General features: G+C 47.5%; 1 pseudogene; it reads left to right on the top strand.

The window, feature by feature from the left end:
• Nucleotides 1–1,532, top strand: part of LOC105553073 — a 6,464-nt pseudogene extending 4,932 nt beyond the window's left edge.
• Nucleotides 1,533–8,138: the final 6,606 nt, after the last annotated feature.

The following is an 8,138-nucleotide window of genomic DNA, read 5'->3' as shown; positions in this document are numbered from 1 at the left end:
AGGCAGGAGAATCACTTGAACCTGGGAGGCACAGATTGCCGTGAGCTGAGATCACGCCATTGCACTCCAGCCTGGGCAATAACAGCGAAACTCCGTCTCAAAAAAAAAAGGGAAAAAAAAAATCCCCTCTGGATCCCGCAGGGCTCCATCCTGTCCACACTGCTCTGCAGCCTGCGTTACAGCAACATGGAGAACAAGCTGTTTGCCGGGATACGGCGGGACGGGCTGCTCCTACGTTTGGTGGATGACTTATTGTTGGTGACACCTCACCTCCCCCACGCAAAAAACTTCCTCAGGACCCTGGTCCTAGGTGTCCCTGAGTACGGCTGCATGGTGAAATTGAGGAAGACGGTGGTAAACTTCCCTGTGGAAGACAAGGCCCTGGGTGGCGTGGCCTTTGTCTAGCTGCCGGCCCACGGCCTGTTCCCCTGGTGCGTCCTCCTGCTGGATACCCGACCCTGGAAGTGCCGAGCGACTACTCTAGCTATGCCCGGACCTCCATCAGAGCCAGTCGCACCTTCAGCCAAGGTTTCAAGGCCGGGGGGAACATGTGTCGCTTGTGAACTCTTTGGGGTCTTGTGGCTGAAGTGTCACAGCCTTTTTCTGGATTTGCAGGTGAACAGCCTCCAGACGGTGTGCACCAACATCTACAAGATCTTCCTGCGGCAGGCCTACAGGTTCCACGCGTGTGCACTCCAGTTCCCGTTTTCAGAGGTGAAGCCAGCTGAACTTCCTGGGTCAAGTGGAGCCTTGGAGAACTTTTCTGTCTTACAAGAGGATTGTAAAACACACCAATCAGTGCTCTGTAGCTAGCAAGAGGATTGTAAAATGCACCAATCAGCACTCTGTAAAATGTACCAATCAGCACTCTGTAAAATGCACCAATCAGCAGGAGCCTAAAAGTAGCCAATTGTGGGGAGGATTGAAAAAAGAGCACTCTGATAGGACAGAAATGGAACATGGGCGGGGACAAATAAGGGAATAAAAGCTGCCCACCTGCGCTTCCACCAACCAGTGGAGGTAACTGTGTTGGGTGAGTTCTCCACACTGTGGAAGCTTTGTTGTTTTGCTCCTCACATCACAGTAAACCTTGCTACTGCTCACTTTTTGGGTCCGTCTTTAAGAGCTGTGACATTCACCATGAAGGTGTCTACGCTTCATTCTTGAAGTCAGCGAGACCACGAACCCACCAACTCCAGACGCAGTTTCATCGGTGAGTTTGGAAGAATTACTCGTTTTTCCTGCGCCTCATTTCTGACACGGCTTGCCTCTGCTACCCCATTCTGAAAGCCAAGTAACACAGGAATGTCGCTGGGGGCCAAGGGCGCCGCCGGTCGTCTGTCTTCTGAGGCCATGCAGTGGCCTTCCAGCTCAAGCTTACTAGACACGGCGTCACCTATGTCCCACTCCTGGGGTCGCTCGGGACAGCCCAGAAGCAGCTGAGTCAGAAGCTCCTAGGGACAACACTGGCTGCTCTGGAGGCTGCAGCCAACCCAGTGCTGCCCTCAGACTTCAAAACCATCCTGGGCTGATGGCCGCCCACCCACAGCCCAGCCTAGCGAGGGCACCCCCAGCTCTCTCACACTGGGTTCTACGTCCGAGAGGGAGAGGGGCGGCCCACACTGAGGCCCGCACTGCTGAGAGTCTGAGGGCCTGAGTGAGTGTCCAGCCGAGCCCTGAATGTCCAGCACACCTGCCATCCTCACTCCTCCCGGGCTGTCGCTTGGCTTCACCCCAAGTCCCGCTCCTCTTCACCGGGAGCCCGGCTTCCACTCCCCACAAGGGAATAGTCCCTCACCAGACTTGCCGTTCTCCACTCATCACCCTGACCTTCTCTGACGTCCACCCCCACCATCCAGGTGGAGACCCCGAGAAGGAGGACCCTGGGAGCTCTGGGAATTTGGGGTGACCAAGAGTGTGCCCTGCACCTGGACGGGGGTCCCTGGGGGTTGCACTGGGGGGCTGCGGGAGAAAATACTGAATCTGTTTTTCAGTTTTGAAAAAAAAATCTCTCCGCTGGGCATTTCCCGTTTGCCCTCCGTTCTGCCTCCCTCTCTGTGTTCTGCAGGCTGCCCTGGAGAACTGCAGCAGGCTCACTCTCCCTCGGTTTCCACATGGGTTTTGCCAGTGGGAGGCACGGAGTTTATTCTTGAGGGGTCATTGAGCGTTGGTGGTGTTCCTTACTGAAGTCCACAGCTCCTGTTAGAACACCTTCTCCACAGAGCCCTCTCTCTGGCTTCCGGTAATCCTTCAGGCCTATTGTAGTAGTAGCTCCCAGTATGCTGGCCCCAGGGTACTGCAGCCTTTGTTGTGTTTCCTTTTGTAATATTCCCTGTCCAGACCAATCACCATTTTCTAGAGCTGTATATTCAACTACGCATTCAGCCTCTTGACTTGAATTTCACACAGGTGCCTCAAATTCAAAACATGCACACCTGGGTTTTGTTACCTGGGGTTTTTTGTTTTCAGACAGGGTCTCACACTGTTGCCAGGGCTGGAGTGCAGTGGTGGTATGATCATGGTTCACTGCAGCTTTGACCTTCCAGGCTCAAGAGATTCTCCCACCTCAGCCTCCTGAGTAGCTGGGACCACAGGCACACACCACCGCACCAAGCTAATTTAAAAAAATTTTTTTGTAGAGGCCAGGAGCAGTGGTTCACACCTGTAATCCCAGCACTTTGGGAGACCGAAACGGGTGGATCACCTGAGGTCAGGAGTCTGAGAACCAGCCTGGCCAACATGCTGAAACCCCATTTGTATTGAAAATACAAAAAATTAGCGGGGCACGTTGGCAGGCACCTGTAATCTCAGCTATTTGGGAGGCTGAGGCAGGAGAATTGCTTGAACCTGGGAGGCGAAGGTTGTAATGAGCTGAGATCGCGGCACTGCACTCCAGCCTGGGTAACAAGAGTGAAACTCCTTTTCAAAAAAAAAAAAAAATGTTTTTGTGAAGACAAGGTCTCTCTATGTTGCCCAGGCTGGTCTCGAACACCTGGACTCAAATGATCCTCTTGCCTCAGCCTCTCAAATTGCTAGGATTACAGGTGTGAGCCACCACACCCAGTTTAGATTCTTAATATTTTACCCCAAACTGGGTCATTTCTAGAATTCTCTGTCTTCATGAAAGGTTAAGTCCATCCATCCCACATGCTATCTTCCTTCTCCTCCATCCTCTACCATCAAATCCTCTTAATTTTACCCCTTAAATATCTCTAAAATTTCCCATTTCTGCCCATTTCTACTGCTGCCTATCCCAGATCAAAGTCACCACCATCCATGGCAATGGCCTGCAATGGCCTTTTTTGTTTTTGAGACAGAGTTTTGCTCTTGTCGCCCAGGCTGATGTTGGCTCACTGCAACCTCCTCCTCCCAGATTCAAGTGATTCTCCTGCCTCAGCCTCCCAAGTAGCTGGGATTATAGGCAGCCCGTTCCACCATGCCCAGCTAATTTTTATATTTTTAGTAGAGATGGGGTTTCACCATGTTGGCCAGGCTGGTCTTGAACTCCTGACCACAGGTGATCACGCACCTTGGCCTCCCAAAGTGCTAGGATTATAGGCATGAGCCACCCGCCTGGCCTCAATGGCTTTCATAACTGCTCCCTGCATTCACTCTCACCCTTTTCATATCCATTCACCAGAACACTGATGGAGTGATTGTTTTAAACCCAAACTCTGATACCACATTCTTGCTTGAAACTTTTTAATGGATTATCACTGTTCTTAGGATATAAATCTTTATTATGAAAAACTTGGCTGTGCGTTGTGGCTCATGCCTGTAATTCTAGCACTTTGGGAGGCTGAAGAGATAGGATTGCTTGAATCCAGAAGTTTAAGACCAGCCTGAGCAATGTAGTGAGACCCTGTCTTTATTTTTTTTCTTTTTTGTGTGTTTTTTCATTTCTGCTTTTTTTTTTTTTTTTTTTTTTTAAAGACACAGTCTTGCCCTGTTGCCCACGCTAGAATGCAGTGGCTCAATCATGGCTCACTGCAACTTCCACCTCCCAGGTTCAAGCAATTCTTCTACCTCAGCCTCCCGAGTAGCTGGGATTACAGGCACACACCAACACACCTGGCTAATTTTTATATTTTTAATAGAGACAGGGGTTTCACCATGTTGGTCAGGCTGGTCTTGAACTACTGACCTCAAGTAATCCACCTGCCTCGGCCTCCCAAAGTACTGGGATTACAGGAGTGAGCCACCACGTCCGGCCTCATTTCTTTTTGCATCTTTGTCCTTTTTTTTTTTTTTTTTTAGTCTTTTATTTTCTACCCATCTCCATTTTTAAATTAATATATATATTTTAAAAAAGAAAATACACAAATATTCAGAGCAGGATTATTCATAATAGCTAAAAAGCGGAAATAACTTGAATGTCCATCAACTAATGATAAATAAAATATAGCCTAGCCATACAGTGCAGTATTATTTGGCCATGGAAGTAATGAAGTACGAATACATGCTAGAGTGTGGATGAACCTTGAAAACATTATACTAAGTGAAAGAAGCAAGGCACAAAAGATCGCATACCATATAATTCCATTTATAGAAATGTCCAGAGTAGGCAAATCCAGAGAGAGAAAGTAGATTATTGGTTGCCTAAGGCTAGATGCTTGGGGGAAATGGAGAGTGACTGCTGAAGGCTGCAGGGTTTTTTTTAGGGTGATGAAAATGTTCTAAAATTGACTGTGGTTATTGTACAACTTTGTGAACATACTAAAAACCAATGAATTGTATTTTTTTCATTTTTTTGATTTCTTTTTTTTTTTTTTTTTTAAGACAGAGTCTCACTCTGTTACCCAGGCTGGAGCACAGTGGCATGGTCATAGCTCACTGCAGCCTCAACCTCCTGGGCTCAAGAGATCCTCCCAACTTAGCCTCCACAGTATTGGGAATACAGGTACATACCACCATGCCTGGGTAACTTTTTAATTTTTCGTAGAGATGAAGTTGCACTATGTTGCCCAGGCTGGTCTCAAACTCCTGGCCTCAAGCAATCTTCCCACCTTGGCTTCCCAAAGTGCTGGGATTATACGCATGAGCCACCGTGCCCGGCTGAATTATACATCACTTCATTTCATTTCAGCTCAGTTCAGTTCAGTTCATTTTGACGTAGTTTTGCTCTTGTACCCCAGGCTGGAGTGCAATGGTGTGATCTTGGCTCACTGCAGCCTCACCTCCCAGGTTATGTTAATTAGCTAGATTGAGCCATCCCACAATATATACATATTTCAGAACATCATGTTGTACATGATAAATATATACAATTTTTTTTTTTTTTTTTGAGACAGAGTCTTACTCTGTTGCCCAGGCTGGAATGCAGTGGTGTGATCTCAGCTCACTGCAGCCTCCGCATCCCAGGGTCTAGCAATTCTCCTGCCTCAGCCTCCTGAGTAGCTGGAATTACACGCACCCACCACCACGCCCAGCTAATTTTTATGTTTTTAGTGGAGACAGGGTTTCACAATGTTGGCCAGGCTGGTCTCAAACTCCTGACTTCAAGTGATCTACCCATCTTGGCCTCCCAAAGTGCTGGGATTACAGGCATGAGTCACTGCACTCTGCCTTTTATTTTCATTTTTATTTTTTTGAGATGGAGTCTCACTCCGTCACCCAGGCTGGAGTGCAGTGGTGCAGTCTCAGCTCACTGCAACCTCCACGTCCTGGATTCAAGCGACTCTCCTGCCTCAGCCTCCCGAGTAGCTGGGATTACAGGCGTGTGCCAACATACCCAGCTAATTGTTTGTATTTTTAGTAGAGACAGGGTTTCAGCATGTTGGCCAGGCGGTCTTGAACTCCTGGCCTCAAATGATCCACCTGTCTCTGCCTCCCAAAGTGCTGGGATTACAGGCATGAGCCACCTCAACCAGCTACCAAATTGTGCATTTTAAATGGATGAATTTTGTGCTGTGTGAATTATATCCCAATAATGCTCATATAGCCTCTGAAAGCTTACTTCAACTGGACCTTGTCTACCACACCTTACCTGGTCAACCTTCACCTCATTCCACAAAGCACAGCCAATGTTCTCTTGGTTCCGCCAATGCAGCACACTCCAGCCCTCCTCCGAGCTTGGGCTTTTACACACCCCACTTCTTAGAGCACTCTTCTGCCTCTTCACATAATTCACTCCTCCACATTGATATCACTTTCTCAAGGAAGCCTCCCTGCCCACCCACCCTGAGTCATGATCAAGTTCCTCTTCTGGGCCTGCCAAAGCACCCCTTTTACTTTGCTCTCTACCAAACGTCACTTTGTGATTATTTGAATCATGTCCGTCTTCCCCACTAAACTAGGCCCCATGAGGGCAGCTCCATGCCTGCTTTGCTCACCCTTGCACTTAACCCCTGTGCCTAGCCCTGGCCTAACACATGAGGAGGCCTCCAGATATCTTGGTTGAATAATAAATGGGCACTGTATTACTGTTTGCCCCCAACTTGGAAAACAAATGATAGGTTCAACAATTCTAGAACTCCACAAATGACTCAACAAAAACATGTTCATAGGCACTCCCAACTTGAAATTAGAAGGTTGGAAACTCAGAGGACGGAACAGGCTTAGATAGAAACATTGGCCTCTTCCCAGGAAAGTTCTCCCCAGGAGGTGGGGAGCAAACTCTCCGAGCAGCCAATTACTGGGAACTCATGACTAAGCCCTGTTGCTGTTTATCAAGATACGGACTGACTCTCAGAAGTTCTAGGGTGAACCAAATCCTGCTTCAACCCCATGGGCTTTCAGTGTAGGACTTTTTCTTTTTGTTGGTGATCGCACACCCTACTGGTGGCTTAACCAATACATTGCCTCAGCCCCTGTGACACTCCAGCTCCCCATCCCTTTTATGATGCTTCAAGTATCATAAAAGCAGAGAAAAATCATATATATCAGAAAATCATATATCAACTTTTTTGTTTTGAGGTCTTTCACGCACTGAACTTATTTTAATCATAATTGTCAGTTGTAAATAAACGTAATTACTATGTTCCTTTTTTGATGTCAAATTGTTGCAATTTGGACAGTGGCTTCCTTATCCTTCTACCATTGCTGGCCTAAAATCCTTGTGTTCTAGGCCCATTCTAAATTGTCCTTGTTCCAAGACACAGAATCAGCCACCCCCTAAGGAGTCTCATTTCCTTTTGATGGGTGCATGAAAGTGGGAGGTTGGTGGAAGAAATGCTGTTAATGGGCTAGGTGCAGTGGCTTAGCCTGTAATCCCAACACTTTGGAAGGCTGAGGCAGGTGGATCACCTAAGGTCAGGAGTTCATGACCAGCCTGGCCAACATGGTGAAACCCCATATCTACTAAAAATACAAAAAATTAGCTGGGTGTGGTGGTGTGTGCCTGTAATCCCAGCTACTTAGGAGGCTGAGCCAGGAGAATTGCTTGAACCCGGGAGGCGGAGGTTGCAGTGAGCTGAGATCGTGCCACTGCACTCCAGCCTGGGCAACAGAGAGAGACTCCATCTCAAAAAGAAAAGAAATGATGTGGCCAGGGCACGGTGGCTCACGCCTGTAATCCCGGTACTTTGGGAGGCTGAGGCAGATGGATCATAAGGTCAGGAGTTCGAGACCAGCTTGGCCATTATGGTGAGACCCCATCTCTACTAAAAATACAAAAATTAGCCAGGTGTGGTGGCAGATGCCTATAATCGCAGCTACTCAGGAGGCTGAGGGAGTAGAACCGCTTGAACCTGGGAAGCGAAGGTTCGGTGAGCCAAGATTGAGCTACTGCACTCCAGCCTGGCAACAGAGCGAGACTCCATTTCCAAAAAAAAAAAAAAAAAGAGATGCTGTTAATGAACTGTATTTTAGGGTGAGAGCCAGGAAATTATATTTCTCTTAAAGGTTTTGGGTTCACAATAATGTTTCCAATTGAACTCTACGTTGTAATTTTTTTTCAATATAAAATATTTTCAGGCCAGGCCTGGTGGCTCATGCTTGTAATCCCAACACTAGGAGGCGAGATGGGAGAAGTGCTTGAGACCCAGAGTTCGAGACCAGCCAGGGTAATGTATCTCTATAAACCCCATCTCTATAAAAGAAAAAAAAAGATATAATTGTTTTCATTTATTTTATCTGCAATATTCCTGCATAGAGATTTAATCTTCACCCTCACTGTAATTGCATTTCCCTTCCTAGCC

This window comes from Mandrillus leucophaeus, unplaced genomic scaffold (genome assembly GCF_000951045.1).
Source record: "Mandrillus leucophaeus isolate KB7577 unplaced genomic scaffold, Mleu.le_1.0 Scaffold58, whole genome shotgun sequence".
Classification (NCBI taxonomy): Eukaryota; Metazoa; Chordata; class Mammalia; order Primates; family Cercopithecidae; genus Mandrillus; species Mandrillus leucophaeus.
Note: the sequence above shows the minus strand (reverse complement) of the source record. Positions and strands in the feature narration are given on the sequence as shown.